Here is an 18,514-nt window from a genome sequence, read left to right as displayed (position 1 = left end):
CCACCCAGGCGCCCCTAGTTAAGATTATTTAGTAAGTCATTTAAAAAAGTCTCAGTTTATCAAAAGACAAAATTCCCAGTGGATCATGGGCAATTCTGCACAGGTCCATGTGGGGCAGTAGCCTACACCTTGGAGGCTGCATATTAGAACCCCAAAATACTGAAACTTCAATCCCTGCACCGGAATAACCAAATTAGATTCTGGGGGTGGACTATGACTTGGATATTTTTCATACTCCTCTCCCAGGAGTGGGGGGGGGACTGAAAATTCCAACCCTCTAATGACATGATTGATTCTCCTGACAACCAGCACCCCCCACCCCCCATATTTAGGGGATTTCTAAAAGTCACCTCATAAACTCAGTTGTAGTTGAAAAGGCTTGTTCTGCATAACAAGACATCCATTTCACCTGTATGGCTCAGAAGTGACTTCAAGAACTGAGGATAAGAGACCAAATATCATAATAAAACATCCTCCCATTTCCCTTACCAGAAAATTCCAAGGGCTTTGGGAGCTCTGTACCAGAAACAGGGACAAATGTACAAATACATATACATACAAATGTTTATACATTTAAAATCCAAAATGTGTTTATTGGGATAGCTTCGCACTCGTCTTGATTCGGGATGCTTTCAGTGCTGCTTCCATCTGAAGGAGCATCCTTCTGCAAGCCTTGCTTTTCCTACAGCAGGTTGGCAGAGGACAGCAGAGCAGCCAACACAGAACTACTGTGTGTGCATGGCTGAAGATGGTGGGGATTTTATCCCGTCCTGAGTATTTCACGTCCATGAACCAGGACCCGGGGCTCTGCACCAGGCACTTCTTGTGTTTCCTCTTTTCCTCTTCTAGAGAGGAATGACGGAGATGCTTTGTGAAAGGCATGTTCTTGTGAGGAAGTCATCGCTGTTGGAAAGTAGATTTCTTATTATAAATCACAATATCACACCTCCCCAGTGTAGGAGGCCATCATACAGTCCCATTAAAGGCCTGAATAGAATTTAAGAGGTGAAGAAGGGGAGAATTTGCTCCCCCACACCCTGGCTGTTCAAGCTGGGACATTGGTCTTCTGCTCCATGACTGAGACTTCCACCATTGGCATTCCTGGTCTCTAGGGCTTCAGACTTGGGCTTGGAACTACATGACTGGCTCTCCTGGGTTTCCAGCCTGCTGACTAAGGGTCATGGGACTTCTCAGCCTCTATAATCACATGAAACAATTCCTTATTTTAAAAATCACATATATGGGGCTGCCTGGCTGGCTTAGTCAGTAGAGCATGTGACTCTTGATCTCTGAGTCATAAGTTCAAGCCCCATGTTGGGCATGGAGCCTACTTAAAAAAAAAAAAAAAAAGAAATGTGAGCTCTCAGGCCCCAAACTAGACCTGCAATAATAAAAAAACCCATATATAGATATTGATATGGAAATATGCTCCTATTGGTTCTGTTTCTCCAGAGAACCCTGATTAATAGGCAGTTCAGTTATTCAGAAAACAAAAACAAAAAACAAAAATAGGAGCCAAGTGTAAGAGAATTGTATGGGAAGCAATTCAACTTCCAGCAATATAAGGCTAAGAACTGTAACCAATCTGAAGGTATTGTCTTTATTTTTCATCTTTTAGTATGCAGTCATTTGAATCACTTCTGTACCAGTTGCTGAAATTACTCATTTAAGGAGAGCTAAGTCTGCTCCATCTAAATACAGAACCCACATAAGTGGAAAGATGGTAAAATCTTTCCAACTCTTGGTATGAAAGTATTTTAAATATTTATCATTTAGCTTTCTACATGTACTTTAATATTTTATTATACTGCCGGCATCCTTCATGTTTATCTACAACTCTGTTCGACAGTAATTTCATTGATCAGGGATGGACAAATTATGGTCCATGGACTGTTTTTATATGGCCAAGATAGAAATAGTTTTTACATTTTAAATGCTTTTTAACAAATCAAAAGAATAATGTTTTGTGACACATGGAAATTATATGAAAGTCAAATTTCAGTGTCCATAAGTAAAATTTTATGGGAACACAGCCACATCCATTTATACTAGGATGGGGCGTTATGTAGCTGCAACAAAGACCATATGGCCTTGCAAAGCCGAAAATATTTAGAGTCTGGCTGCTTACAGAAAAAGTTTGCTGACCTCTGTCCTAGATAGCAAAAGGATGCGGGTTTCATTTCCTTTGTGCATTAACTGGCCTTTCTAATGAAGGCGATAATTCAGATGTGCTACTAGCATAGGTTTTGACTAGGCCACTCAAAATCTGGATAGGAAAACGTTTACCAAGCTATTTTATAGTCTTCACAAATCTAGTCTATAAGGTGTGTATAATAAATGTCTATCTGCTAAATTAGTAAGTAAATAACTGGAGAATCTCAAAGCATGTAGCCTCAGCAAGAAGCTAAAGAAAGACATACTTATTCCTGCTGTATATTTGCACAGAGCTCAATGTGTATATATGGCATACACTTCAGGAAGCATATCCATATCTGATATTATAGCTCTTTCCCAACAGATTTATAGGACGTTAAAATCACAGGGTACGGGGACACCTTGTTAACCAGAGACAGTACCATAGAATCATAGATCTAGAAGGGCAATATTTCATACAGCTGTTGACTTGAAGCAGGACCAGGTTTGAATCATTCCCAAAAGATAAATTTGCTCTTTAATAATAATAAAAATGATCCAGAGACACCTTCTAACTTTCTGTGGTTAGATATTTCAGAAGGTCACAACTAAATTCCAAAAAAGTACTTCCTATTTTTCAGCTTTAGTCTGCATATAGTAGCATAAGCATATTTTTGAGGCCATTCATTCAATAACTTTATAAACAGCATTGGCCATAAAGTTTTGCAATTGTGTCTCCCTTCTCCTGGTCACCTTATTCTTAGTTTGGGGGCAGTGTTTGGTACATTTTTATGTGTTTAAAAGTTATCACCACTTGGGGTGCCTGGGTGGCTCAGTCAATTGAGCCTCCCACTCTTGTTTTTTTTTTGCCTAGGTCATGATCTCAGGGTCCTGGGATTGAGCCACATACCAGGTTCTGTGCTTTGCAGGGAGTTTGCTTGAAATTCTCTCCCTCTCCCTCTCCCCTCCCTGCCCTCCCCTCTTTCTCTTTCTCAAATAAATCTTAAAAAAAAAAAATTATCACCACTTCTTGCATCCCTGGTACTCATAATGATGGGGATTAATAAATTGTGATAGTAAGAATATTAGATTTGGGGGTGCCTGTGTGGCTCAGTTGGTTAAGCATCCGACTCTTGATCTCAGCTCAGGTGTTGATGTCAGAGTTGTTAGTTCAAGGCCCACGTTGGGCTCCACATTGGGCATGGAGTCTACTTAAAAAGAAAAAAAAAAGAATATTAGATTTGGAGTCTACAAATCAAATGTGAGTTCTGGCTTAAGATGGTGCCTACAATATTGTGGATGCTCGGTGAATATTTGTTCTCTTGTCCTTTTCTCTGTGAAGCTGGATGATTGACAGACTCTCTGTGAGCAGCAGTTTTCTTACCTATGAAATGGGAGATATGGAAATCATATGAGATGTTTTTTAAAACACTCACTAACCCTATGAAGCATTATGTAATTGTGAATTATTATAAGGAAATGAGAATTTAAAAATATAAGAAAAACTTCTGTGAGGTTGACTCTCAATGGTCAGAGAGTCAACTTGGACATTGTCTTCCCCCCACCCACTACCAGATTTTGAGTTCAGAGAGATCATTTACTTGATAAACATAGACCTCAGGCCAGCCTTTCTTCATTCTGGCCATCACGGCACTTAGCAGTAATCAAGCCCCCAGTGAATTCTAAATGAGGGTCCTGACTTGTGCTGAATTTGCCTTGGAGGTTTTTCAGTACAAAGATTTTTTAAATATGTTTCATTAGAAGTTATAATGAATTATCGATCAAATATTGCAGATTACTTTGCCCAATTGTGTAAAGAATATACATAGATTTTTCTAAACAGGCTTTTTTTTTTTTTTTTTTTTAATCAGAGGTTAAGAGAACAGCATCGTGAAGGGGAGTAAGTCAGAGGGGGAGACGAACCATGAGAGACGATGGACTCTGAAAAAAAAACTGAGGGTTCTAGAGGGGAGGAGGTGGGGGGATGGGTTAGCCTGGTGATGGGTATTAAAGAGGGCACGTTCTGCGTGGAGCACTGGGTGTTATGCCAAACAATGAATCATGGAACCCTACATCAAAAACTAATGATGTAATGTATGGTGATTAACATAACAATAAAAAAGAGAACAGTGTCGTTCTGGCTATTTTATACTAGACTGAGGGGGAAAGCCCATTTAAATACACATTGATTATTTCAAATCTCAGAAAAAATATTTGATTTTAACAATTATAAATACACTTATTTAATTATTTGTGTGTTTGTTTGTTTGTTTGTTTGAAAGATTTTGCTTCTAAGTAATCTCTACACCCAACATGAGGCTCAAATTCACAACCCTGAGATCAAGAGTCACACACTCCTCTGACTGAGCCAGGCAGGTGCCCCTATAAAAATACTTTAGTGTTTCCTTTTCATAAAGGGGCCATGGTTTTGTTCTAGAAGTAAAACTAACACTTGGTTTTATTTCTATTTCTCTTTGTCTGAGGGCAATATTTTGGCTGTTCAGCAAGGTCACTGTCCAACTACTCAGTTTGCTGTTGTCACATGAAAGTAGCCGCAGATAATATGTAAATGTGGGCAGGGCTGTGATCTCATAAAACTTTGTTTAAAAAACAAAAGACCAGCCTACAAGCTCTAGTTTTCTGACTCCTCTTCTACGCTAATAAGTAAAGACCACCTGAAACAGCTTACTGTTACCCAGAAGAGTAGCAGTACAGAGTCCTGTCCCAGGGCGGTATCCAATCTCCACAGGAAATCTGATAGTCTTGCCATCACAAAGGACTTCACACTGGTCTACTACATTGGTGACATAATGATTGGAACAAGTGAGAATTCACAAGTACGCTTTATGATTCTCAAGGCATGTGCCAGAGGGTGGAAGATAAACTCTCAGTAAGTTCAGGGCTTGCTAATTTGGTCAAGTGCCTAGGAATCCAGTGGTTCAAGGCCTGTCAAGTTATAGGGAGGGGAGGGGGGGAGATTAAATTTCTGCAACTTGTAACCCCTACCACTAAGAAACAATTCCTAACTCATACTACATATAGTTTCAGAAAATTACCTGACTACCCTTGAGGGTAATGAGTCAGATATTATTTGTTGGTACTTAGCATCATTTCCATTCCCTTTATACTCTCCCTTTCATCATAGGAGCTGGATGAATGAGAACTACATTTCCCATAGTCCCTTGTGGGAAGGGTTCCCAATCCAGTTTAGATTCTGCCAGTGAGATGTATACATGCATGGATTAGAAGGCAGGAGAGAAGTAGGAGCTATTCCTCTTTCTCCTGCTGTGTTGGTGGAAATGTGAACTTAAGACAGGACTTTTTGGATCAATTTCCCTTCCTGCTTTTTATCCCAAGGCTGCAAGGCAACCATGATCACTGATTTCCATCTCTTGAGTTTTTTTTTTTTTTTTCTGACTTCTGCATGAAAGTAAGGAATTTCAGATTCAGTTTTAGTGAATCTGGAAGCTGGGGGCAGCTCCCCAACTTTCACTCTGTAAGCCTCATCGAAAATTCATAAGTACCTCTTTCTCTGGTTTTAAATATTTAAATTGGTTTCTACTTTCTTGACTGAGCTTTGACTGCAGAGAGAAACAGGATCTAATTCATTTTTGCAGTTTCTATATTACTCAAGAAGATCTGTTGGTGAAGTGCAGCTGGATGACTGAATAGATAGATCCATTGCACGCATATTCTAATAATTTTGTCATGAAGCCTTTTGTGGCATCATTCTATTTCGTGTAATGGTGAGGATCATTACTGTTTGTGTCTAAATCTCAAGCAAATGAGTCCTCCTTGGGGATTAGTACAGCATATTATCACTCCCTGCCATCTGGCAGGTGGATATGAAGAAATAAACAAGATATTAGTTGAGATAAACAGTTTTTGCTGGTTTAATATCATATACAATTTGACCTTAAGTTCTGGGGCCACTTGGGCACTATCTCTTAGTAAATAACTTCAAGAGCCCAGATAATAGTAAAATGTTATAAAATAATCAAGAAGTGGTGTGCTTTGAATATTTATTATCCTGTTTTTTTATTAACAGCTTATTGACATATAATTCAACTAAATGCACAATTAAAGAGCAAAATTCAATGGTTTTTAGTATATTTACAGAGTTGTGCAACCATCACCACGATCTAATTTTAGAACATTTTCAATATTCCAAAAAGGAACTCTGTGAAACAGTGCCCCATAGGATTAATGAAGATAAGACTATTGGGAAATTTAAAGTTTATTTTTCAGAGAGCGCTTTCTCCCTAATTAGCTATTGTTTCTTTTCAGACCCCACTAACAAACCACTAGCTGTCTCCGCAGAGGCCTGGACTGACACAAATGAAGGTCATTGATATAGTTCCAGCCTCTAAATGAGCAAGGCCCTGCATTCCTTACCGGAGATAATGATCCCAAGATCCATCTCAGAGCCTGCCCATAGCCCCTCTCCTTGTCCTCCAGATGAACTCCTGATGTCAGATGCCAACATTTGCCTCATTTTAATGTTAAGTCTCCACCCCCAAAATGACCATGGGATGTATGTTACATATATGTTTGCTCAATGCACATGCTCCATCGTTCCTCACCAATAGTATAAATTTTCTGGCCCTTTTCATCAATATGTATGTAATCCCAGCTCGTATGACTATAAAAACTTATTCTAATCCTTAGTTGGGTGAGTACCCTTTTGTCTCCTCATTTGGCTGCCTCTGGAATAAACCCTTTCCTTGCTACACACCCAATATCTCAGTGATTGGCTTTGCTGTGTGGGTTTAGTTGTACCTGTGACTATTCCAAGTTATCACCCTCTCTCTCCCCTCCAGCTGTAGGCAACCACAAATCTACTTTTTGTTTCTCTGAATAAGCTTAGCCTGGACATTCCTTATTTTCCCACATCCTCAGCAATATTTGTTATCGTTATCTTTTTGATTATAGCCATCTTAGTGGGTATGAAGTATCTCATTGTGGTTTTGATTTGCACTTCCTTAATGACCAAATATGTTGAGGATCTTTTCATGTGCTTATTGGCCATTTATATATCTTTGGTAAAATATCTGTTCAAATCATTTATCTGTCTTTTAATTTGGTTATTTTAAAAAGGTATTACTGAGTCAAAGGTGTTTTAAAAAAAAAGTCTTCTAGATACAAATCTCTAACCAGATATATGATTTGCAAATATTTTGTCCCATTGTGTGGGCTGTATTTTCACTTTCTTAGTAGTGTCCTTTGAACTTTAAAATTTTGATGCAGTCCAATTTATCTACTTTTTTATTTTTGTCATTTGGGTTTCTGGTGTCATATTTAAGAAATTATTGCCTAACTCAAGGCAAAAAGATGGATCTTATGTTTTCTTCTAAGAACTTGATACCATCATTTTCAATATAACTTATTTAAGTATAAGTTCCTATAATTTAATTTTTAATAATAGCTGGTCTTATTCATCAGGTCTCAGTTCCAGAAGTTTAACAATTGGCTCTTGCAGTCTGGTGTGAGCCAGATCCAGCACATCATTGGTACCAAGAGTGTACAGGGCTGGACGGATCTAGAATAAAAACATTAGGACCAATAGGAGAAAGAAGCTGCTGGTCACTCACCCAGATCACTCACCCAGGAAGGCAGGGGTGCCCAGGGAAATCTAACCTCACTCCAAAATCTGGTCTTCCTAAAGGCAAGTAGAAAATTCATCTAAGGCTAATCCCATGAGGGACTCAGGTGTGCTTCCAGAAACAGCAGTTAAGAATGGGATTCCTTTGGGGCGCCTGGGTGGCTCAGATGGTTAAGTGTCTGCCTTCGGCTCCGGTCATGATCCCAGGGTCTGGGATCAAGTCCCGCATCGGGCTCCCTGCTCCTTGGGAGACTGCTTCTCCCTCTGCTTCTCTCTCTCTCTCTCTCTCTCCCTCTGTCTCTTATGAATAAATAAATAAAATCTTTAAAAAAAAAAGAATGGGATTCCTTTGGACTAAATCAGAAGACAAGTTGGGGGCTGGTGGTGGCAGCATTAGATTGATTTATATTCTATAAAACTCAAGAGATTAGCGACCAGGGAAATGAGTTCTGACTGAGAGAAAGAACGTTGGTAGGAAATAAATGCGGTAGTGGCTCAAGTCATTAGATGGAACGCAGAGAAAGCTCCCATACTGTGACCAGACAGATCACCAGTCTTTGTGGAGTATGAAAGCAAAGTCAAATTACTCTGGGCTAGACCCATTGACTGGTAAGAAGTATGAAAACTTGAGAGAGACAGAGGATACCAGATTTCAGAGTTAGCAAGAACAAAGGATTGAAAGACATCTAGTTCTGGGAGAATATCATTTGAGGTATCTGAATTACTCTCCCCTCACAACACTTTCTCCTTGATCCCTTGTTGCTAAAACCAACTAGAAATATTGGATGAACTATGTAAAAATATCTTTAAATGTTTCATAGAGTTGGCAGAACATTAAGAGATCTATAGAAACAACAAAAAAAGGAAAAGGAAAAGAGTCCTGAAAGACAAATGATCTGTAAAGCTGATGTTCACCCTTATGATCAACCTAAGGGACCTTTGAGTGTACATTTTGCAAATTACACAGTATGCAGAAGATAGCAGATACAGCCAAGGAACTATGCAAGATTGTTCAATAAATTTGAGATTCTAATAGGCAACGCAATCAGTATGAGTGAACAGGAAATGAATCTATCCTAAAGAAGAAGATCTTGCAAATTTACCTGTCTCAACCTTTGCCCTGGGAGAATGGGGGAAAAAAATTCCCTAAGACTTCATAACCTTAAGCAAGCCCTTATGTGGGTTTGAGACCAAATTCAAGCTACCTATGTGTAGGGTTGCCAGGTTTACCAAATAAAATAGAGAATGCCCAGTCAAACTTGAATTTCAGATAAACAATGACTAACTTTTTACTATAAGCATGTCCCAAATATTGCACTAGAAAAGAGTGTATAGAAATGAATAGTGGTGGCCTTGAATGCATAACTGAACTTATACTTAATTTGGTAGGCAATCTTAACTGTATAGAAGTCAGCCTCAAAAGTTCATCACAGATAGCAAACCAGCTTTCAGAGTCCATGCTCTTAACCATTCCACTATGTTATGTATGGACGAGGATACCTATTTACAGAATCCAGTGAATTTTTGACAAAATATTAGGCACTTGATAAGTATTTGACTATTAGAAAAATTTCAGTGTTGCTGATGATTTGAGAAGTACAACTGTAGGGGCACCTGGCTGGCGTAAGTAGGTAGAATGAGCTGACTCTTGATCTCGGGTCATGAGTTCAAGCCCCATGTCGGGAACAGAGCTTACTTTAAAAAAAAAATTAGGGGAAGGGGAAAAAAAAAAGAAATGCAACTGTAAACCTTTGGAAAGTACCAAATGAATAGTAAATTCAATACAGTGAGGGCTTTTGGGGAACAGATACCTTGCCTTTACACTATCTTTTTTTTAACCTATAGAACACTCTGATATATTACTAATAAAATTCATTAAAATCAAACAAGTTTCTCTTAACTTGGTAAGTTTACTTTTGTTGTATGCATCAAGAAAATAATACAAATGAAAGGGGAAAAAAAGTCCAAGGATATTTCTACAAAGTAGAATTTGACATAGCTTGTAACACTTTCATTTCAGTTATAGTGTTGTCATAATGATCAAGATTTAGGGACTGGCATAATACCACAAAACATCATATCATAGTGCAAATTATGCTATATATATAAAAATATTATATATAGATATTTTGAAATAGCTATTAGAAAAATATTAAAGAAAAAGGTGACATCAACTATTGTATATCATTTATTTACATGGAGAAATTATATTTAGAAAATGTACTGTGTTACTACAAAGTGATAAAGGTTGAAAGTCAGAGGACCTTGGGTTGACACCTTATGATGAGGGGATTTTTGCAGTTTTGTTGATTATAGTTATTTTGGCTTTCTTTCATCATATAGCTAGATCAACAGAAAATAAAAGATTTTTTTTTATCTGAAACCACATAATATTTAAGCAAAGGGCTGTTAGGTAGTGAATATATTAAAATAGATGACTATCACTAAGGAAATCCTTTACTGTGTCAGGGAAAAGAGACTCAAGGTTTCTCCAACTCTGATTCTATTTCTTTCTGGCACTTTTAAACTTTTTCTATTTTTTTTTCATTCCTTATATCATCTAATTGATACACAATTCAAAGAAAACCACATAATATAATTGCCAACTATATTCTGATGGGTATGCAAATAAGATTAGTCTTGCTAGTGCCATCTTGTGTAATATTGTTTTAAATATCAATTACACAACAGAAAAATGAGGAATACTTATGCCAAGTAAGCAATAAGGTGATTAAATTTGGAAAGATGTGAAATCTGCTAACCCAGGTATTAATATCCTATTAATATAATCTGTTACTATGTTGCTGAAAAAGAATTATAACATTCACTTAAAATGGACAAGGAGAAGTTCAAACATAAACCACATCAATACTTTCAAGCACATAAGAGGACAGTGAAACCAACAAATAATATTTAGCCCCCATGATCTACAAAGTAGACTCTGACATAGCTTGTAACACTTTCATTTCAGTATTCAGAAGATCTTACCAGAAAGTAAACAAGAAATCACTAAGGCAAAATGGTCTAGTGGAAAGCATGACGGTTGACATGATTTATATGATACAAAAAATAGCCAAGAAAACATGTGGTTTTGAGCTAAATCTTATAGGATAAACTATCAGATGAGAAACAAATTCCCAGCACTAATCAAATTCAGGAAACCTAATTAGAGCTGTTAAGCCTAATCTCACAACTGGCATGTGACCAAAACGTGGTCAGAAGTACCAACTGCTTTAGTGTATAAAAATAGAGATTATCTCAAGACCAACAATATAAGAACATTATTATCTCTAAGTAATGATACAAACTAGTACATTCCTCATAAAAATTAAATGATCCCATTTCATTTGATTGAAGAAAAAGAATCACGTTCTTGATGAATATATTCTTACGGTGATTATTTCTTATTTTTACCTGGAAAGGAAGAAGTGTAATAAGTATGTAGTAATTCAGGAAGCTGATGAAATGTATTTAAAGGAAAAAAAAAAAAGATTCTGATTGTAATCGCAAAGACAATGAAAGTGTTCCAGCCATCATCCCCTAACTTCATACACTCTCCCTGGGTGTCCTCAAACAAACCCATAGTTTCAATGATCACTTGTACATCTCTAAAACTTCTAAATCACCAAAATTCTTCCTTCAGTGTCTTCTCCTCCCAGCAAATGATTCCACCACCTATTTTCATGACATCCTTAGGAAGTAGCTCCCTTGACACAGCCCCATCCAAAAACTTACCGGAATCCATCTATCCTAACCAATCCTTCCTATTTCTCTTAGCTAAGCTCAATGCCTTCATCTTGTTCTAACGTTATACTCCCAATATTACTTAACCGGTTTTATTCCTTTACTGTATCTCTCTCTACTAGTTCCTTCCCATGGGCATTTAAATGGAACGGAGTTGAATGGCACTCCCACCCCTCAAAAGCTAGTGAAACTGCTCAGATTCTGGTGGAACACGAAAGTCCAACCACCCATGAACAATTGCTGCAAATTCTTAGGCACTTACAACCATAGGACCCTCCCAGCCTCTAAGCGAGGTGTCCTCATGTGCTCTGCGTTCCTCAGCCTTCTCTTTGGTTTCCACAGCGGAATTGCTCACACTGAAAATTGATGGATTTAATTATTGATTTTACTCAAGATGCCTGAGGCATGCGGAGAAGAGTTGCATTACCCGCCACACACTTTCTGTCATCTTGCTCCCTCAACTTGCCCCTCTCCATCCTCTCACTTCTCATTCACCCTCTTCATTCTGGATTGCTCTGAGAACTCCCAACTCACCCCACTTCTAATGTCTTGGTGCCAACCAATTTTCTCTTTCTCCACATTATTGTTTGCTAAGTTTTACCAGGGATTGTCTTGCAATCTCTTAAATCTAGCATTTCCATTTCATTTCTGGGCCAACACCTTAGTTCAAGTCTCTGCCTCTCATTCTTTGATGACTACAGTACCACAGTGAACTAACTAGACTTGGGGCTTTCACTCTCTCTGCCTTCTCCAGTAAATCCTGCACAGACATGAAAGATGGGTCTTTCTGAAGCCATCATTCACCATGTCAGTTCCAAGGTCAGAGGTCTTTAGCAAATCCCAGTTCTTGTGTAATAGAGTCCCAATTGCTTATCCTGGCATTTAAGACCTTCTATAATCTGGTCCCAACCTAATTTCCCAGCCTTATCTCCCAGTCCTCTGAACCAGTCAGACTGGTAGACCCACTCTCTCTTGTACCTACTTGCATAGTCCTGACTTCCAGCTTGGAATGTGTTACCCCCTGTGCTCTAAATCTCTCACTCCACTCATTTTCAGACCTGCTCTCAAATATTACCTCCTCTTCCAAGCTTTTCCTGGCTCTCTCAGGAAATCTTTATCCTTTGGACACATTATCTCATTTCTTTCGATCTGTATTAGGGTGACAATTGTCTGTTTGCTTGGGACTGAGGGGTTTCCTTGGACATGAGACTTCCAGTGCTAAAACTTGGTCACTCCACCTATAATATATGTGGTGAGGGTTCTTGGGAAGGAAGGGAAGGCAGTGACTTTTGTGGATACCTGCTGTGGAAATTCAGATGTCAGGGCTGTCCACAAAATCTCCAGGGAGGGAAAAGTAAGGTGAGGACACTTATTGGCCCTAACGACAGGCCAAGTGGGGCTGAAACCTTTAGATTAACACATAGCCAAAGGGATCCCATTTCTGCAATTCCCTTCTACACACACACACACACACACACACACACACACACGTTAATTTATATATATTAAATAAATAATTAACTTTGAAGGAATTAAGAAGAGCAAGGGTGAATACAAAGATACATTCCAAGTAAAGGAGTTTTATCTTTTTTCAATTTTTATTTTTTAAAGATTTATTTATTTATTTATTTTTTCAGGGAGAGAGTGCACATGAGCAGGGGGAGGGGGCAGAGGGAAAGGGAGAGAATCCTCAAGCAGACTCCCTGCTAAGCTTGGAGCCTGATGAGGGGGCTTGATCCCAGGATCCTGAGATCATGACTTAAGCTGAAACCAAGAGTCAGACACTCAGCGGACTGAGCCACTCAGGCACCCCCCATAATGAGGAGTTTTAATAAGGAGCTAAGTGGGTGGGAAAAGTACAAATCTTAAAACCAAGAGGAGTATCTAGACGGGTAAACAACCTTTTCCTTTTATTGTTACCTTGGAAACAGAGTAGGAGTTATTCAGTGCTAGGAGAATTAAATACAACCCAGAAGTTGAGGTCAGGCTTTCTGTGGATTTTCTGATTCTAAATTGAAATCCAAGGTGAGTTAGAAAGTTTTGCTAAAATGGCAGCAGATTAGACAGAGAATTTTGTTAGATTTGAAAGATGCACTTGCATTTCAGATCTGTTGCAGAACAATATTCAGATCCGTTAAGAAAAGAAAACTGTTGTAATTGTTTCTTCTGTTATAGAAGAAAAGATGAAATGAATGAATGAAGATGTATTATATACAGATCAATGGTGAGTAAGGGAAGCATGGATCTGTTAAATGTAGATGCATGTTAAAAGGGATGGAAGGGCCAAGAGCTATCTAATAATCAGGAGGCATTAGGTGTACATGAGACACCTGTAGATAGGAGTACTTATCTCTGTACCTTTCTGATAGAGCAAGTATGTGTCAGCAGCTTAGGGAACCTCCCAAGTATGGGCCCCCTTGCATGAACCTCAGTGCTTGTCCATATAACACATACAAACAGAGAAAGCGGATGGAGCAGCAGAGATAGACAGGATAAATGAATACTGCATACTCCAGGAAACACATTTGTATAAGGATTTAATATTCAGCCATTGAAATTATGGTATAAAAGAATATTTAATGACTGTGAAAGTCACAATATATCACAAGGAAAAATGCAGGTTATAAGGCCAGATGCAATATTATTTTATTTTTATAAAATATATACTATAGCACACGTGTGTGTATAGTATATAGAGAGATATACTTCTGCTTGATATGTTATAGTTAATTTTAAACATTATTCCATGAGTTTTTCTGAATTTAAAAATTGTATAAGACAACACAAGTTACTTACATAAATTAGAAATCAGAGGGGCGCCTGGGTGGCTCAGTTGGTAAGCGTCTGCCTTCGGCTCAGGTCACGGTCCCAGGGTCCTGGGATCGAGCCCCGCATCGGGCTCCCTGCTCAGCGGGAAGCCTGCTTCTCCCTCTCCCACTCCCCCTGCTTGTGTTCCCTCTCCCGCTGTGTCTCTCTCTGTCAAATAAATAAATAAAATCTTTTAAAAAATTAGAAATTTGAAGTCAGAAATATTTAAAATAATTTAAAATGTTGTTTCTTTTTTTAATTATTATTTTTAAGATTTTATTTATTTATCTGAAAGAGAGACACAGCGAGAGAGGGAACACAAGCAGGGGGAGTGGGAGAGGGAGAAGCAGGCTTCCCGCTGAGCAGGGAGCCCGATGCGGGGCTCGATCCCAGGACCCTGGGACTGTGACCTGAGCCGAAGGCAGACGCTTACCAACTGAGCCACCCAGGCGCCCCTAAAATGTTGTTTCTTGACATTTAACTTTTCAGATTTTTTAATTGTGACTGGCTACGGAAATAAATCTATTATTAAATAGGTGTAATGATTTTTTTAAAATGTAATAAACGTGGCCTCCCTTTGTCCCCTTTATTATTCTTTTTAATGTAATGAACAGTCATCTCTTAAACAAATGTTATACTCAAACATTAATTTATTTTTTTATTTATTTTATTTATTTTTAAGATTTTATTTATTTATTCATGAGAGACAGAGGAGGAGAGAGAGGGAGAGAGAGAGAGAGAGAGAGAGAGAGAAGCAGGCTCCCAAGGAGCAGGGAGCCCGATGCGGGACTTGATCCCAGGACCCTGGGATCATGACCTGAGCCGAAGGCAGATGCTTAACCATCTGAGCCACCCAGGCGCCCCTCAAACATTAATTTAAAAGCATAGATGTTTTATTTTATTTTCTTTTTATTTATTTATTTTTTAAAAGATTTTATTTATTTATTTGAGAGAGGGAGAATGAGAGATAGAGAGCACGAGAGGGAAGAGGGTCAGAGGGAGAAGCAGACTCCCTGCCGAGCAGGGAGCCCGATGTGGGACTCGATCCCGGGACTCGAGGATCATGACCTGAGCTGAAGGCAGTCACTTAACCAACTGAGCCACCCAGGCGCCCATGTTTTATTGTTAAACACACATTCCTCACCCAACAAAATGAAATGCCATCCTGAGTTGCCCTGGATGACCAAGGGCCATAGTTGACTTTCTACTGATAACTGGCTATGTCTTGTGAAACTGTGTGACTTCATTTTCTTTGATAACCACTTGTAGATGTAGTTTATTGGGAGGACCAAAGAACCTTCTAGGACAAATCTAAAGCAACAATAACTGTTTTGGTAGAAATGCATGGGGATGAGACCATAGCCCAAAAGAGAACCAAGGGACCTGAAGAGAGAGCTCACCATACAGCATGGAGCTGGCCAGATGCATGAGCCAATTCAGCAGCAGGCCCTGAAGGTCAGAGAGGGTGGGAGCCCAGGAGTGTTGTTGCAGCTTGAACTGGAACCCTTCCAATCCAGTTCTCTTGGCACTGTACATTATCCTCCGGGGAGAAAAAGGCCGTGTGTATGCACTGCTAAAAGATAAACTGAGGCATATTAAATTTTTAAGAGTTTATTTGAGCAAAAATTGTTTTGAAGCTGGTGGCATGTAATCTAGCAGAGAGGAAGGAGCTCTGGGTGGGGAGCTGTACGAAATGAAAGACTGTTATGAGCAGAAGGGATGGGAACAAGGAGGTTATACTAGGAACAAAAACTGTGTGGATTCTTGCAAGGTTACTTTCCTTGAGGAGGTGTCAGGGGTCTATCAGGCAGATTCCTTAACAAGTGCTAATCAGTTGACTCCTGACTGGTTTAAAATTCCATTTCTAGGACAGTTGAAACTATAATTAAGTCTTGGTTTGGTGATGTGGGGCTTGACATAAGTGACTCTGTTTTGGGCCTGTTGTCTTGTTTTTAATAAAAGGAACATGCTTTCTCAATGAATTCTCTCTCAGAGGTCCAAATAATCTTGTGTCACCTTATCCATTGTTAAAAAACAAAATTCGACTGAATACAATTGAAGATCAAATTGACTTTATTCAATGATTCATCAAAAGGGGCAGCATACCATCTAGCAAATAAAAAGGAGCTCTAAAGAGCTGAACAAAATGTGAGACTTTTATAGTCAAAAGAGGGCAGGGACAAGGGCAGATTACATTATCTTTCTTTGGGGGACAGAAGGGGTCTATCAGGTGCATTACCTCACTAGTGCTGACCAAGAAATTCCACATTTACTGGTTTAAGATTACATTACTGGGAGAGGTTGAAATTGTCATTAGATTAGATATGAAGTGCTGGTTTACTGACGTGACACAGCATAAGTGACTCCATTTTGGGTCTGTTGTCGCTGTCTCCGCTTCTCTCTCAACACCGCCAAGCAGAATGTAAAGCATGGGGGAAAACTGGTGTTCTCATTTGCAAGAGATTGTAACCCTGAGGACTGAGACGATCCATGTGGCCAGGTGAACCACCAATCAGCCGATGTCTGGTGAGGACTGAGGGCTTCCTGGAAAGGAGACTGAACCGGAGTGGCTCAGAGAGGCAAAGGCAGCCTGGAAGATTCATTAGCGATGTCAGACACCATTTAGAACCCCAGATGTATTTTGGAGTTATTTCACCAGTGGCTGGAGTTCTTGCTAGAGCAGGTAGGTTCATTTAGCAATTAACACTCACATGTTAATGTCAGTGTCAGCTGTTTTTTTTGCCTTAGGCTGTGAAGCTTTAGGACATTATTACTTATGATACTGTTTCTTTTTTATGAAATTTATTTGGGTATGTTGCTTTCTTTTTTGACAAATCTGAGTATTTAAATAGATCTGATGCTTATAAAAGTTTCATTCATTCAACAACTATTCATTGAGTAACCTCTATGCCCTCAGAAATACTAAGACTTTGTCTGCTTTCAGGTGGTGACTAGGAAATGTCTGGTAAATAAAGGTTGTTTAATAAGGTTCATTATGCAGATATGAGTTACTCTTCTCTGCTGATAGGATTTCTACCTCTTCTGGAAGTGGGGAATATCTTTACAAATGGAAATTTATGTCACCTTCACAAAGTGAAATTTATGCCCTGCTTTTAGCATAGAGGGGGAGGGCAGAATACTTTCACTACTGTTTCTCAATTGCTCCCAGCCCCAAATCTTGATGTCCAAGTGACATCTTTTGGGGTGGCATATTCTTATCCCCTTCAATATAGGCGTGGGTTACTTTTTTTTTTTTTGCAGCTTTTAGTTTATTACTTATTGCAGAAACTCATGTTTCTTTCTCTGCTATTAGGTGATCAGTTCCTTAAGAAAAAGAACTTACCTGCACAACCTCAGGGCAGTGAATGTTAGGGGAACCCCGTTGTACCTCTCTAATCAGCCCATAATTGCTATGAGTGTGCAAATCATATACTCAACTTGCTAGAATCATTTTAGAATCAGAGTAACAAGCTTTATTACTTCCTGTGCATGGTCTTTATGTCAACTATCGTGGTTGTGCCAAGGTCCTCTTTGCTTCCATTCCTATTCTAGGATGCATTCAAGATCAGTCAAGCGGTATTTGCGAAATAGGCTACATTAATTTGAGGGGTGCACCTAATTTTTCTTACTGCGTGGCTTCTTTGCATTTAAAAGTTCAGTAGAATTCTGTTCCAAGGTCAGCCCCCCCAACTAAGTAAATTGCTTTTTCTCCCATTTTACTCGTACCAGTGCTTTAATCTGCAAAATATCAATTAGCTGGTTTCCATTTCTAGGCAGAAAACCATTGTTAAAAATTCGAGGCTTTGCCAAATTTGCCTTTTTTTTAAAAAAAAAGCAAAGTAAATAAGACATTTATACAGAAGGACATGGTCTCATTCTTGTACATCTTGCTCTTTCCAAATATTTTGTAATCAGAACTATTTTGAAAGCTGTTTGCAAAACTAAACACACGGATCCTTAGAAGACCGCCATGGAATGCTTGCAGGCAGGTCCCAATCTTATCCTAATCTCAAAGCGTGGGGCGGGAAAGGCCGCGCCACGGGAAGTGACTGAGGGCTCCCAAAGGCCGCAGGAGGCCTCCCGATCTGGAGCTCAGCTGGGGACCGAGCGCCCCTCGCGGCGACCCCTTCGCTCCCCCCGCGCGGGGCTGGCGTCGGACGCACCAATCCGGGTACCACCGGCGAAGCGGCCGGCCTCTTCCGCCGCTTCCCGGCGTCCGGTCTGGCC

General features: G+C 39.3%; 1 pseudogene; it reads right to left on the bottom strand.

Moving 5' to 3' along the window:
- Positions 1-632: 632 nt before the first annotated feature.
- On the bottom strand, positions 633-882 carry LOC148164052 (small ribosomal subunit protein eS27-like pseudogene; annotated as a pseudogene).
- Between the last annotated feature and the right edge of the window lie 17,632 nt (positions 883-18,514).

The sequence above is a fragment of the Eumetopias jubatus genome, unplaced genomic scaffold (assembly GCF_037043125.1).
Source record: "Eumetopias jubatus isolate StellerSeaLion01/CBP00866 unplaced genomic scaffold, mEumJub1_p1.0 scaffold_6, whole genome shotgun sequence".
In the NCBI taxonomy this organism is placed as follows: domain Eukaryota; kingdom Metazoa; phylum Chordata; class Mammalia; order Carnivora; family Otariidae; genus Eumetopias; species Eumetopias jubatus.
The sequence above is the reverse complement of the archived record's forward strand: the minus strand, read 5'-3'. Positions and strand labels throughout refer to the sequence as shown.